Source organism: Natator depressus, chromosome 7 (assembly GCF_965152275.1).
Source record: "Natator depressus isolate rNatDep1 chromosome 7, rNatDep2.hap1, whole genome shotgun sequence".
NCBI lineage: Eukaryota > Metazoa > Chordata > Testudines > Cheloniidae > Natator > Natator depressus.
In genome coordinates, this window is record NC_134240.1 from 1054809 (window position 1) to 1071196 (window position 16388).

Here is a 16388-nt window from a genome sequence, read left to right on the forward strand (position 1 = left end):
CTGCAAAACCGATCGAGGAAGCGACGACAGCGCGATTACTATACTGATGAGGACATGGACACAGACGGCACGGCATGTGGCAAGTGGGAGATCATGGTGCTGTTGGGCCAGGTTCATGCCGTGGAACGCTGATTCTGGGCCTGGGAAACAAGCACAGACTGGTGGGACCGCATAGTGTTGCGGGTATGCGATGATTCCCAGTGGCTGCAAAACTTTCGTATGCACAGGGCCACTTTCATGGAACTTTGTGACTTGCTGTCCCCTGCCCTGAAGTGCAAAGACATCAAAATTAGAGCAGCCCTCACAGTTGAGAAGCGAGTGGCCATAGCCCACTGGAAGCTTGCAACGCCCAACAGCTACCGGTCAGTCGGGAATCAGTTTGGAGTGGGCAGATCTACTGTGGGGGCTGCTAGTAGCCAGCGCAATCATTGACCAGCTGCTATCAAGGGTAGTGACTTTGGGAAATGTGCAGACCATTGTGGATGGCTTTAACGCGCTGGGGTTCCCTAACTGCGGCGGGGCGATAGACGGAACACATATCCCTATCTTGGCCCTGGAACATCGGGGCGGCCAGTACATAAACTGCAAGGGGTATTTTTCCATGGTGCTGCAAGCACTGGTAGATCACAAGGGATGTTTCACCAACATCAAAATGGGATGGCCGGGAAAGGTACATGACGCTCGCATCTTCAGGAACTCTGGTCTGTTTGAACAGCTGCAGGAAAGGACTTACTTCCCAGACCAGAAAATTACTGTTGGGGATGTTGAAATGCCTATAGTGATCCTCGGGGACCCAGCCTACCCTGTAATGCCATGGCTCATGAAGCCGTACACAGGCACTCTGGACAGTAGTAAGGAGCAGTTCAACTATAGGCTGAGCAAGTGCAGAATGGTGGTAGAATGTGCGTTTGGATGTTTGAAAGCACACTGGCGCAGTTTACTGACTTGGTTAGATCTCAGCACAACCAATATTCCAATTGTAATTGCTGCTTGTTGTGTGCTCCACAATATCTGTGAGAGTAAGGGGGAGATGTTTATAGCGGGGTGGGAGGTTGAGCCAACTCACCTGGCGGCCAGTTTCGCACAGCCAGACAACAGGGCGATTAGAAGAGCGCAGCAGGGTGTGCTGCACATCAGAGAAGCTTTGAAAGCCAGTTTCATGACTGGCCAGGGTACGGTGTGACAGTTGTGTTTGTTTCTCTTAAAGTTACCTGCCCTATATATATATGAAAGGAAATAAAGTCACAATTGTTTAAAAACCGTTCTTTATTATTTGTTGCACAAAACATTGAGAGAAATCAGAAGCTAGATGGGAGGGGGGGGTATTGGATTGGGGGGAGGAGGAGGAGGAGGGAAGGACAAGTCCAGAAACCAAATCTAAATTTAGGATATGCCAGCTTTCTGCTGCTTGTGCAATCCTCTGGGGTTGACTGTGTGGGTCCCCGTAGCCTCCCCGCCCTGTGTTCTTGGGCGTCTGGGTGAGGAGGCTATGGAACTTGGGGAGGAGGCAGGGTGGTTATTCAGGGGCTGCAGCAGCAGCCTGTGGTCTTGCTGCCTTTCCCACATTAGATCCACCATACAGCGGAGCATGTCAGTTTGCTCCCCCATGAGCTTGACCATAGCATCCTGCGCCTACTCTCATCGCGCGCGTCCCTCCTCTCTTCGTGTTCATGTAACGCTTACGTGACTCTGCAATTGTTTGCCTCCACACATTCAACTGGGCCCTATCAGTGCGGGAGGACTGCTTGAGCTCGGCAAACATGTCGTCCTGAGTTCGTTTTTTCCACCTTCTAATCTGGACCAGCCTCTGGGACGGAGTAGATAGGGGCCGCATTGAAACATTTGCACCTGCTGAGGGAGGAGAAAAAGGGAGGGTAGTATTTTAAAAGATACATTTTAGAGAACAAAGGGACACTGTTTCTCAGTGAAACAGGCAATTCACAGTACACAGCACATGTTCTTTCTGTACAAGGTCTCATTTTGCCTCTTATACTGAAGTGCCTGCCACTTTGGTGTAAGCCATCTCATGCGGCCAAGCAACAGAATTCAGCTTGCAGGCAGCCTGCAGGCTCTCTGGGATGATTGCTTCATACAACACCCTCCCTCCCACACACACCCCCACCCCCCGCAAGGCTCCAATGAGGCTCTGAGCAGGGATGAGCCCTTTAAACTAAACGCGAACAGCCCAGCGCAGCTGGGTTTCCCGCCTCCCCCCATGGCGTGGCTTTGATCAAGCTCTCATTCACCAGAAGTGCCTTTTCCAGGGTCATGGTCCAGGAGCATGCTTTGGGAGTAGGGGGAGGCTACTGGCTCCAGCGTTAAGAATAGTTTCTGGCTAGCAGGGAAAACAGATTCTCCACTTGTCACCTGTGCGCTGTCCTCCTCCTCCTCTTCGTCGTCCAAAAACTTATCCTCCTCGCTCCGTGCTACTCCCCCCTTGCAGGTGTCCACGGACAGTGGTGAGGTAGTGGTGTCGTCACCCGCCATAATTGCATGCAGCTCACGGTAGAAGCGGCATGTATGGAGCTGTGACCCAGAGCGCCCGTTCGCCTCTCTGGCTTTTTGGTACGCTTGCCTGAGCTCCTTGATTATTGTACGACACTGTTCTGTGTCCTTGCAGTAGCTTCTTTCCGTTATGGCCCTGGACACTTTAGTGTACGTATCTGCGTTCCTTTTTTTGGAACGTAGTTCTGCCATAACAGATTCGTCTCCCCAACATGCAATGAGATCCAGTACCTCCCATTCGGACCATGCTGGAGCTCGTCTGTGAATCCAGGACTGTGTGGTCGCCTGTGATGGCGGACTGTGCTGATGGTCGCCTGTGATGGTGGTGACCAAACAGGAAATTCAAAAGTTCCTGGGGCTTTTACTGCCTACCTGGCTAGTGCATCGGAGTTCAGAGTACTGACCAGAGCAGTCACAAGGGAGCATGCTGGGATAGCTCCCGGAGGCCAATATCGTTGAATTGCGTCCACAGTACTTGTAATCCGGAACTGCGATCTCGATTTTAGCGCTACTCCACTTGCCGAGGTGGAGTACAGCAATCGGAGTAAAGAGCCCTTTAAATAAAAAAACCTGGTTTGGTCCTGTGGAAAGAACCAGTTTTTTTCGAGGTAACTCGGCTAATTCAGAAATTAACCACGTACTGTAGCCCAGGCCTTAGTGTCAGTCAACTCCCTGCTCTCCTATCTCACTTCTATGGTGTCACCAAATCCTGTCAATTCTTTTTCTGTAACATCTTTAAAAATATATATTTCTTTCAATCCCCCTGGCTAAAATGCTTGTCAATGCTTTGCTCATCTCCAGGCTTGATTAATGCAATCTCCTCTTCTTGCATGTCTGCCTGTTCCCTCTGTCCCCTCCACTGTATTCAGAACACCACAAACAAAATAATCTTCCTCTTCTGCCATTTAGACCATATCACTCTTTTCTTCAAATATCTATAAACACTTCTAAAACCATAGAATATATCACCATTTCTATCACTGCAATATGAATGCACTGTAGAGAATAAAGAAGGTCCAAACAACTGGCCACTCAGTATTCCATACTACTCAGTGTTACCATAAACCACTAATTCTGAGCACAAAACTAGTTCTTCATCTTGCCCTTGGTTTAGTTATGGGCTGTTATTTTGGATCTTCTGCTCACTTGGGAAACGCTGTGGCAAAGGGGTCTTATCAGAAGGCTCTGCCTGCTGCTGCGCCCTTGAGTCTGTATCTGACTCTGCTAAATGTAGTGTGCTTGATGATGATGTTTGTGTTGGTTACTGTCAGCGAGTCACTATTTAAGATAGTGTGGCCCTATTCTATTGAGAGCTTTGTAAATTAATACCAGACCCACGATGCAGATCTAGCACTGGATGGAAAACCAGTGCAAGCTGCAAAGAACAGGCATTGTTTTTCTCCTTTGACTTTCCCTACTTAAGAAGCTAGGAGACCAATCCTCAGAAGAGGAGTAAATTACTCTGATCTCACTTCTGAGTGAACCTGGATTAACTCCGTTAATATAAATGGAAATACACTAGTGTCAGTGAGATCAGAAACTAGCATAAGAATCCCACTTTATGTATTGTATTTATATCCGGCAGTAGAGATCTTTAAATGTTTCTGCATGGCATTTCTTTTTGTTTATTTGTGTCTCTATATAATTTTAAAGAGACATTATACCAAAAAAAAGGTAATTTGCTGATTTTTAATTTATATGCAGGCTATCAGACAGCTAGGTTCCATGACAGCTGATTTTGTAGTATTGAGGTACCTTCAGTTTGGATTAAAACACAGGTTTTTGAGAACTGAGGAATTCTATGTATAAAGACTATGCCACTAACATCCCCTGCATTTGTGAAGCCCAGTATATGCATGAGTTAATATAGTTAACTTGGCAGGTGCATTTAATTGCACAAATGATCACGATTAAAGCTAGCTAAATATATTTTAAAATATAAATATATCCAACTATTTGTTCAAACAAAGAACTGAGTTTGTGTCAGCTGTGTAATCTCTCCTTTTGCATTCACTTTTTTGTGAACATTCTAGTGAATGAGTCACTGACTGGAATGGTGACAGGTTTCAGAGTGGTAGCCGTGTTAGTCTGTATCAGCAAAAAAACCAAGGAGTACTTGTGGCACCTTCGAGACTAACAAATTTATTTGGGCATAAGCTTTCATGGGCTAAAACCCACTTCATCGGATGCATGCAGTGGGTTTTAGCCCACGAAAGCTTATGCCCAAATAAATTTGTTAGTCTCGAAGGTGCCACAAGTACTCCTCGTTTTTTTACTGACTGGAATGCTCGCTAATAGGCTCTAACAATTCACAGTTTTTGAAAATATTAAGAATTGCTGAATGAATTCCTCTGGCCAGTTCATATAGGAGATCAGACTATATGATCATAAAAATCTATGAATTTATTAAGAGAACATTTGCAGAATGTTGTTTTTAGTTTTAAAAAAAGTCATGAGTTTTGCCCTGGAAACTAGCACTGATTGGGAAATGACTCCCCCCTTCATGAAAGTTTCACAAAAGCAAAATATTTTGTTTTTTTCTGTATTGTTACATTTTAACTGAAATCCCGAAGCACCAAATTGCTTGGTTTTTCAGCAACCCAAGTTTATTGCTTTTCTGACAAAACCAAATAAAAAAAAAAAACCCACCATTTTTCCTCACTAAAATTTTCATTGTCAGAAAGCCATTTTCCACTGAAAAATGTTTTAAAAGAAAATTTCAGTCAGCTCTCTAATGAACATCTGATTCTGTGTCCAATCAAAATTAATCAACACCTCAAATATGGAGTATCTGGGGAAAAAAACTGCTTACAGTCTACAGGTCATAAATTATTCACAGAATATTCAGAGAATAATTTTCAATAATGAATACATTTTTGAGGAGCTGGCTGCACACAATTCACAAATAGAACAGGATAGATTCATTGAATAAATTACTGCTACAAATTATTTGCTCAGTTTTACTCAAGACATGGACCTTCTCATGGAATTTATGGGAATAATAAAGCTCGGTTTTCAGCTACACAATTTAAAATTGGCTTTGAGCCTTTAGATACATGAACTGAAAAAGACTATCATTTCTCCTGAAGCATTCATGTATTTACTATATTAGCTGAAAAAAATTGTACTAAGAGTAGTATTGAGTGCAAAATTATTTGCATCTCTTTACTGGATCATGACCCACTACAATGTTGCAAAGAGTGCGTGCCAAAATCCTGGAGAATACATGATTCATTTGCAAGGTCAGTTAAAGCAGAATCACTCAAACTGGTGTTCTCTACATCTCTCTTTCACCCTGCTTCCAACTGGAAAGAGGAGAATATTGCCTAACGTGTCTCTAGAAGGCACAATACCTTAATTAGAAAGTGTACAAAGAACCATTCTAAAATCTTGTAAGAATATTGTGGCAAAGTTGCTACAACACCCCTGCTCCTGGCTGTGGCACTGCAGCCACTTTACCCTCAGTTTTCCCCACCTTCTTTTGGTCTACTTGAGCCATAAGAATGTCGTGGCCCTCAAGCCAGACGACTTTATGTGACCAGCCGCTTCCAGGGACACAGAGTCCTTCTCAAAGTCCAACAAAAATATATAGATACACAAATCAACCCTAAAGCCCACCTGGGCTCAGCAAGCAGTCACCTCAGCCCAGATGTGCCCCTGTTGCGGCTCCCTGCTTCAATCAATCCCTCAATCCAGGGGCTGGCTCACTTCTCCCCTTACTCGGGGTTTCATTTTTGATTGCCAGTAGTCCTGTTAGTGAATCTAAGATGACAATGGAGGTAGGTAGCACATCCTGTATCCAGTATAACACCAACAGTATCAAGGTCCCCCCATCTCAAATCAGGCTTCCAGCTTGTCCCTGGAGAAGACTATCTGGTCTTTTTTCCCTCTCAGCCTTCTTTCCAGCTGCTTCCCCGAAAGAAGGCACTTCCCACCTTCTCTTCTCTGGTTCTGTTCCTTCACACTCCTCGTCTCCCTACTCTCCCTTCCCAGAGAATAACTATAGAATTTCTCCACACACCCCCACCAACTTTCTTCTTCTTGTATTTTATAGTTTAGCAAACTCACATTCCAAGTCTATAATCACCAGCTGCTGGATTTCATGATACATACCTGATATTTCATGATACTCTCTCTTTGTCCAATATTTTTAAATTAACATTGCTTTCTTAATGGTCCCTCATTTTTGTGATGCTCTTTCTAGATATTTTATAGTGTAAACATTGTCATTTTTAGGTTCCTGAGCTTGTCATACAAATTTCCCCTATCAATGTTATACTCTTTACGTTCCCAGAGGTGGTGACCAACCGTTTCTTAGACCATGCATGTCTCACACAGCCCATCTTTGTGTTTATTAAAGGCAAGTTACTGTGTTCGACACAGTATCCAGTAAGGATTCCGAGTAAAGCCAGCTTACTCTTTCCATTGCTTTTTTGCAATAAGTGAGCATTTTCAATTTCAAGGCCTACTTTATGAAATCTCTTTCCCCTGGTTTCTTTTGTACATACTTCCTGCCTCTCGGCTCTTAGTTCATTTTAATTAGGTTTTCAAACTCCTATGTACTTGGAAAGATCATTTGTTAAAATGTCAAAAAATATCATTTTTTTCCACAGCATTTCTTGCTACTTTGTCTGCCATCTTGTTTCCTACTATCCTGATATGCGCTGAGATCTAGGCTATTTCAAGGTTTACTCCCATCTGTTCCAATTCTGTTGTTAGTAACAATATTTCATTAATTATATCATTTCTACTATCTGTATTATCATTTTTGATTGCCAGTAGTCCTGTTAGTGAACCTAAGATGACAATGGAGGTAGGTAGCACATCCTGTATCCAGTATAATGCAACATTATCTCTGCTGGTTCAACCATCATAACCACTACAAAATTTGATCCTCTAATGGATTTCTTTATTCCAAGTGATGGGACACAGAATGCTGTACCCCACTCTCCAAGTTCTCATCTTTACACCAGTCTGTAAATATTTAGCAATGTTTGCTCCATTTATCACACATATCAATTTTCTATATTTAATACATTTAGCTCTCCTTTTAATTGCATTATGTGGTTCCACATTTATATCTGGGGGCTGATTTTCCTCCTATAATGCATTTTACCATGGTTGTATATGCTAATTTCTGTGGGTCTTTCATAGAATCATAGAAATGTAGGGCTGGAAGAGACCTCAAGAAGTCATCAAGTCCAATCCCGTGCACTGTTGCAGGACAAAATAAATCTAGACCATCCCTGGCAGGAGCTTGTCCAACCTGTTCTTTAAAACCTCCAGTGATGGGGATTTCACAACCTCCCATGGAAATCTGTTCCAATACTTAAGTATCCTTATAGTTGGAAAGTTTTCCTCAATATCTAACCTAAATCTCCCTTGCTGCAGATTAAGCCCATCACTTCTTGTCCTACCTTCAGTGGACACTAAGAACAACTGACCACCCTCCTGTTCATAACAGTCCTTAACAGAGTGGTTCTCAACCTTGCCAGACTACCGTACCCCTTTCAGGAGTCTGATCTGTCTTGCATACCCCAAGTTTCACTTCACTTAAAAACTACTGGCTTACAAAATCAGAGATAAAAATACAAGTGTCACAGCACACTATTACTGAAAAATTGCTAACTTTCTCATTTTTACTATATAATTATAAAATAAATCAACTGGAATACAAATATTGTAATTAGATTTCAGTGTATAGTATATAAAGCAGTATAAACAAGTCATTGTATGAAATTTTAGTTTGTCCTGACTTCACTAGTGCTTTTTACGTAGCCTGTTGTAAAACTCATCTAGATGAGTTCATGTACCCCCTGGAAGACCTCTGCGTACCCGCAGGGATACGTGTACCCCTGGTTGAGAACCACTGCCTTAATATATTTGAAGACTGTTGTCAGGTCTGTCCTCAGTCCTCATCTCTCGAGACTAAACATGCCCAGGTTTTTTAATCTTTCCTCAAAGGTCAAGTTTTTTAAACCTTTGATCACTTTTGTTTCTCTCTTCTGGACTCTCTCCAGTTTGTCCACATCTTTCCTAAAGCGTGGTGCCCATAGTTGGGCACAGAACTCCATGTGAGGCCTCATCAGTACCAAGTAGAGTGGGACAACCACTTTCCACGTCTTACATATGACACTCCAGTTAATATACCCCAGAATATTAACCTTTTTTGCAACTGTATCACATTGTTGACACATACCAAATTTGTGATCCACTATATACCCCAGATCCTCTTCAGCACTACTACCACCTAGCCAGTTAATCCCCATTTTGTAGCATTTGAAAATTCCTTCCTAAGTGTAGTACTTTGCATTTGTCTTTATTGAATGTCATCTTGTTGAATTCAGACCAATTCTCTAATTTGTAATGGTCATTTTTGAATTCTAATCCCGTCCTCCAAAGTGCTTGCAACCTCTCCCATCTTGGTCTCATCTGCAAATATTATAAGCATACTCTCCACTCCATTATTCAAGTCATTAATGAAAATATAGACTAGTAGTAGACCCAAGACTGACCCCTTTGTGATCCAGCTAGATACGGCTTCCAAGCTTGATAGTGAACCCTGAAAACGACTCTTTGAGTACATCTCACAAAGTGGGTATTCACCCACGAAAGCTTATGCTCCAATACGTCTTTTAGTCTATAAGGTGCCACAGGACTCTTTGCCGCTTTTACAGATCCAGACTAACAAGGCTATCCCTCTGATACTTTGAGTACAGTTTTTCCACCAGTTGTGCACCAGCCCTATAGTAATTTCATCTAGACCACATTGCCCTAGTTTGCTTATGAGAATGTCATGGGGGACTGTGTCAAAAACCTTACTGAAAACAAGATATATCATGTTTATTGCTTCCTCCCATCCACTAGACCAGTAACTCTGTCCAAGAAGGAAATTAGGTTGGTTTGGCATGATTTGTCCTTGATAAATCCATGCTGGCTATTCCTTATAACACTATTATCCTCTAGGTGCTTAGAAATTGACAATTTAATCATTTGTTCCAGTATCTTTCCAGGTATCGAAGTTCATCTGATTGGTCTGTAATTCCCTGGGTCCACTTTGTTCCCCTTTTTAAAGATAGGTGCTATGTTTTCCCTTCTCCCATGTTCTGGATCATGACTAAGGCTAAGATTTTGTCACACATATTTTTAGTAAAAGTCACAGGCAGGCCACGGACAATAAAGAAAAATTCACAGAAGCCTGTGACCTATTCGTGACTTTCACTAAAAATATGCATGACAAAATGGGGAGCTGCAGACTTCCCGCACCATGCAGGGGGGCCTAGCTTGGAGCTGCAGGGTGTCTGCACCACCAGTGGCTCCATGCTCCAGGGCACCCCCGCCAACCGCAACAGCTCTGTGCTCTGGGGCCCCCACACCGACTGCAGTGGCCAGCAGCTGCAGAGCACCCCCACTGTCCACAGTGACTGGGAGCTCTTGGGGGCCCCCCTACTTACGGCAGCTGGCAGCTGCAGAGCATCCCTACCACCTGTGATAGCTGGGAGCTGCGGGGCACCCCCACAGCCTGCAGTGACTGGGACCTCCCAGGGGCCCCACTACTCGCAGTGGCCAGGAGCGGCAGAGCACCCCCGCCAGTCTCAGCGACTGGGAGTTCCCGGGAGCCCCGCTGCTCATGGCGGCCAGGAGCTCGGGGTCTCCCTGCCACCTTGGAACACGAGGCACCCCTGCCACCCTCTGCGGCTGGGAGCTCGGGCCCCTGCAGTTCCCAGTCATCAGAGGTAGCGGGGGACCCTACTGCTCCCAGGTGTCTGGGGCTCAAGTCATGGAGGTCTCTGGAAGTCACGGATTTCATGACCTCCATAACAAAATCATAGCCCTAGTCATGACCCATCCTCAGGAATTCTCAAAGATAACTGCTAATGGTTCTGATTGCTTCAGATAGTTCCTTAAATACCCAACAGTGAATTTCATCCTCCTGCCAACTTGAATATATCTAATTTATCTATATGTTCTTTACCCTATTCTTTCTCTATTTTAGCTTGCCCTCCTTCCCCATTGTTGTTAATTGTGTTAAGTATCTGATCACCATTAACATTTTTAGTGAAAAATGAAGTAAAGGCATTAAAACACTTCAGCTTTCTTGATGTCATCAGTTACTAGCTCTCTTTCCCCACTAGGTAGAGAGAGGATCTACACTTTCTTTTGTCTTTCTCTTGCTCCTAATGTATATAAAGAACCTCTTCTTATTACCTTTTATGTCTCTTGTTAGGGATAACTCACTTTGTGCTTTAGACTTTCTGATTTTATCTCTACATGCTTATGCTATACTTTTGTACTCCTCTCAGCAATTTGTACGTGTCCACTTTTTATAGGACTCCTTTTTTATTTTTAGCTCATTAAAGAGCGCCTGTTAGAGCCATATTGGCCTCTTATAGGAAGAATAGTCTTTCCTTTGCATTGTGACAGTTTGCAGTTGTGTCTTTAATATTGTCTCCTAGAGAAACTGCCAGCTCTCCTGAACTCCTTTTTCTCTTAAGTTTTTCTTCCCATTGGACCTTATCTACCAGTTCTCTGAGTTTGTTAAAGTCTCCTTTTTTGAAGTCCATTATCTTTATTCTTCTGCTCTCACTTTCTTTCCTTAGTATAGTGAAATCTATAATTGCATAATCACTTTCACCCAAATTGCCTTCCCCCTTGAGATTTGCTACCAATTAAGTAAAAAACGACTGGGTCCTGGTAAGGTCCTCCACTTTCTGGACCAAAGAGTTGTTTTCAATATAACCCAAGGACTTACTGGAAATTTTGTGCTTTGCCCGATTGCTGTCCAGGTACTTAAAGTCCCCTATTACTACCAGACTTGTTTTTGATGTTGAACTAAATGCTTGGCATCTATACTCAAAGACTGGTCTTATTAATGCTCTATAAATTATTACCATTGCTTTCTTATCTGCACCAGAAGAGGTTCCAGCAATATTTTTAAATAGACTGTAAATACTGAAGATAAATGTAAAGATGAAAGCAATATGATCCTTTCATGTTACCATGCTATCAAATGTCAAGAATTTCTAGCTTTTAACTATGCCTATTTGCTGTCCACATAGACCATTTACAATCATTTTTATATTTTCCTTTAATATCATTCCTTAAGAACTGAAAATTTAAAGATCGACATTTCCCCATTCCGCACCTTTCCTATATGCTTCGTTAATTTGTTTTTTAGCTACTTTCTGGTTTCTGTTTTTAGCCCATAGGGCAGTCATCTGTAAACAATAAAATGGCTATTCCTGCACTCATCCTTTTCAACAGATAGTTTATCATTATGCTGAATAAGGTAGAGCTGATGACATTCCCCTGTGGGCTGCAATTTGTGAATGTATATATGCTAAAGTAGGCTTTCCTTACTCTGACCTGCATAGTTCTTTTACGTAAGAAATCCTTTATCCAGCTATATGTTCTTCCTTTTATGCTTATTGCTATTTTATGCAACAAGCTCTCTCTCCATAAGATATCATAAGCTTTTACAATATCTAAGAAAGCTACTATCAGATGGTCTTTATTTCTCATACTTTTTTGGCTTCTGTCTCTACTCTTACTATGCATCCGATGAAGTGAGCTGTAGCTCACGAAAGCTTATGCTCAAATAAATTGGTTAGTCTCTAAGGTGCCACAAGTACTCCTTTTCTTTTTACTCTTACTATATGATCAGATGTATTCCTTCACCTCCTGAACTCACTTTGCACATTGTCTTAATTTTCCCTTTACATATATTTGCTACGTGGCATCACTACCACTTCACCGGGGGTGGGGATATATGGTTTTGTCAAAAAAAAAAAATCGAATATCCTATTGTTACCCTATCTGGAAGGGTTTCTCTTTTAAATGCAACTAGCACAACTGTTGATATCTTTCTTTCCCCTATTCTTGCAAATTAATGGTTAACATATAGTATCTTATCCCTTATGCTTTGCTTCACTTCATCTTCAGTCATTTTGATTAGCACCCCATATACAATTTCTTTTGTCTCCATCAGATGCTTAGGCAGTTGACAGCTTACTTTCACTTCTCCTGGCATTTTAATCTTTGTTTCTCCAATTGTTCCTTGCTTTTACATTCAATTAACAGATCACCTCCTTGCAGCATTCTAGCTCTTTCAATGGCTCCAGCACATTTAAAAATCCACTCTGCCACTTTCAGAGGATTTACATTCCCTATCTTCACACCCTTGAGTAACCTATTGAATTATTATAATAGTTTGATTTTACTCTTTTCTCATTCCTGTCTTTCTGCTTACTGTTTCTTCTTCTAGCTCTGGCATGTCTACACTTTTCTTTTTCCTAACATATGACCCTCTGCTATCTTCTTTATCATTTTCTAGACTGGTTTCAGTATTCTCCATTATATTTTCCAGCCCCCTGGTTATAATTCAGCAAGTCCCACTCAAACTCCCACCCTTTCATCTGAACTTCCTTTATTTATAGTACCCACCCACCTCCTTCTCCAGTTGGGACTCATGTTCAGTTAAGTCTGGCCCACCCTCCAGGTGCAGCCACAGAGAATAATAATTATACTAACTGGCCCCACAGACGTATATTAAACCATTCATGACCTGTGTGGAGTACACACCCCATCACAATATGCATTATGAAAGTACTGAATTTGCAGTCCTATTGGAATAAATTGAACAAGCTAATAAGGCAGAGAAACTACAAGAAAGAGCCCAGGCTTAAACTTACCAAGAAATGAGAACCACTGCAGATTCTATTGGAATTCTATATATTTGCACATCAACGAATGGTTGTTAAACACAGGTGTATATATAGGGTGACCAGATGTACCGATTTTATAGGGACAGTCCCGATTTTTGGGTCTTTTTCTTATATAGGCTCCTATTACCCTCCACCTCCTGTCCCGATTTTTCCACACTTGCTGTCTGGTCACCCTAGGTACATATAGCTAGATTACCTCAGAGTTAGATTATTTATTTGAATAGAATGGCTGCACAGATGTGTTCTTAAATCTAAAGTGTCACAGGTTCAAAAAAAAAAAAGCAAGTGTTTATTAAAATATAACATAATACCAAACCTCTGTTTATTTGCTTGTTTATAGCCCTCTCAGTGTTGTCAAATCTCATGATTTTATTGTGAGTTTCGCAATATACGGTGTTTTTCTTAAAGCCTCAACTCCTGGAGACACTTAAATATATGAGACTAACAAAAAAACCCAAGTTTCTAGCCCTCATGGTTGCAAAGGAAATATTGAAATTTGACCTATGTGCACCCTGTAAGGTTCAAAAACAGAAGGCAAATGAAAAGAGCTCAAGATATAGTCTTTAAAATCTTCATGATTGATTTTTTTAAAAAGTATTACAGCTCATGATTGCAAAAAGAAAAGGAGTACTTGTGGCACCTTAGAGACTAACCAATTTATTTGAGCATAAGCTTTCGTGAGCTACAGCTCACTTCATCGGATGCATACTCATGATTGTTGAATGCCTGAAGTTGCCAATACTGCATTCTGGAAACATATTCATAGATTTTAAGGCAATAAATGACCATTATGATAATCTAGTCTGACTTGAACTTCTGCATAACATAGGCCATATTGGTGCTGCACGATATATTTCAGGATCAGCTGAACCCCTACATTTTCTCTTACTCACACACACACTTTATATCACAACAATCCTTTCCGCTGTTGGATTCCCCACCCCCCACCCCAAGGCCCTTCACCAGGATCTACTCCAGCTCTGCAATAATTGGATCCATCTTGTTTAAGCTAAAAATCAATCCTCACCCCACAACAGGCTTCAAACATACAGCTTTCACAGTGTGCACAAGTAATGTGAGTGCATAAAAGACACTACATTGTGTACTTTCTCTCAAACAGTTTACAGTGCCAAATTCATCCCTGCTATATCCAACTGCAGTAACTGTAGTATACTTATAGCAGGAATTACTTTAACCCCTTTATATAGAAAGGGCCTCAAATATCACTCTTAGAACCAACCATACATTATCGTGTGGTGATCACTAAATGCCAGACTGGGAATCCAAGGAACCAGAAAACCAGCTGCAGATGTGTATAGTAAAGCAGATCAAGGTGTACATTAAACATTAGCAGAAAGAAAAAGTATTGCCAAGTTACTAAAACAAAAATTCCATTTTTAATTACATTTATACTGTTAAATTTTACAATGCCTAACAACTGTTAGACTCTGCTCTGTACTGAACCAGCGTGACACCTTGTCTTTTGTCATGCTTCAGTTAAGAACATTAAAGTAACACTGTTAGTATAATAAAATGGTTATTTACTTCAAAATAATGAGGTATTTGAAAACGTTCCAAAAACACATGGATTGGTAAAGCCTTTGCCCTAAAGAGATTCTGCCGGGCAAGCAGCCCTTTTATCCTTGTACTTTTTACTATTTGATAATCAAAGGAATAATGGCTGCAATAAATGCAGGCAATGTCACAGCTACACATAGGCTAATGAGACACTTGGATTGATTTACCATGTTACCCTAAAACTTTTTGACACAAACACCCAACCCGTTAAAAAAAAGGTGCCACAAGTCCTCCTTTTCTTTTTGCGAATACAGACCAACACGGCTACTCTGAAACCAACCAGTTAAAATAACTGCAGCTCTCTCAGGGTTTTGAGCACTTGTACGGTGTTTGTTTCTTTGCATTTTAAATGACGAAGCTGCTCAGGTGGTCAGTGGCCTTTGCACTGAGAGGAGGCAGTGCTCCCAGTGGGTTCCAGCAGTTTCCACTACACCCGGCATTGCTTGTTTGCGACACTAAACAATGCACGGTGTGCGCGTCCGCGCCAGGCCCGTGTAACCCCGGCTTTCCACGCCCATCCCCGTGACAGCTACGGGACGAAGCTCTGGTGCTTACACGCGTCTGGGTGCCAAACACGTCCAGACTGGGAAGAATGGGCCTCTCCCTCTGACGACCTGAGACCGCAGAGGGAGGAGTCCACGGACCTAAGCTCCTCGGGGCGGGGGCCGTCGCTCTGTTCTGCCTTTGTACAGCGCCGAGCCCTGACGCCCGGGCGCTACCACCAGACACAGACGAGGTGACGCACCGGGGAGCCTCGGGCCCAGATCCCGGGGACGGGGCGTGAAACCCGGGGATCCGGAGAAGGAAAGTGCCGCCGACACGGGCCGCTGCAGCCCGGAGCTCAGCCAGCCGCAGACCGCCGGGCAGGCCCCGCCGCCGCCAGGGGAGCGGAGATGGAGGGGCGGCGCGGGCCCCCAGCGCTGGAGGGCTCCCGGGGGGGGGAAGCCGCTTGGGCTGGGATTTGGGGGCCGCCGCGGTTCCCTGCCCCCCGCCTCACCTCAGGGGCGGCAGCGGCCGGCGCGCGCCTCCCTCAGCGCGAGGCGCCAACCGCCGCTGGCAGCGCGCCCAACGCTGCGCGCGAGACCCCCTCCCCCGCCCCGCGCGCCGGGAACCCCGCCCCCGCCCCGCGCGTCGCGAGCCCCGCCCCCCAGAGACCCCCCTCCCCCGCCCCGCGCGTCGCGAGCCCCGCCCCCCCAGAGACCCCTCCTTCCCCCGCCCCGCGCGCCGGGAGCCCCGCCCCCCCAGAGACCCCCTCCCCCGCCCCGCGCGCCGGGAGCCCCGCCCCCCCAGAGACCCCCCCCCTCCCCCGCCCCGCGCGCCGGGAACCCCGCCCCCCCAGAGCCCCCCCTCCCCCGCCCCGCGCGCTGGGAGCCCCGCCCCCCCAGAGACCCCCCCTTCCCCCGCCCTGCGCGCCGGGAGCCCCGCCCCCCCCCAGAGACCCCCCCCCCCGCCCCGCGCGCCGGGAGCCCCGCCCCCCCAGAGACCCCCCACCCCGCCCAGATTACAGACCTAAAAGTGGCAATTCTTCAACAAAAAACCTTCAAAGACAGACTGGAAGGAGAGGCTGCTGAAGTGGAATTA

At 44.2% G+C, this 16388-nt stretch overlaps 1 protein-coding gene across 1 annotated transcript in view; it reads right to left on the reverse strand.

Moving 5' to 3' along the window:
* The window catches only part of IHO1 (interactor of HORMAD1 1), a 76349-nt gene extending 60465 nt beyond the window's left edge, over positions 1–15884 (reverse strand). The window contains exons 1-2 of the mRNA XM_074957282.1: positions 15805–15884; positions 1–267 (exon numbers count right to left, since the gene is read on the reverse strand). The gene's annotated coding sequence lies outside the window, so the exon portion shown is untranslated. The remainder of the gene's footprint in view (positions 268–15804) is intronic.
* Positions 15885–16388: the final 504 nt, after the last annotated feature.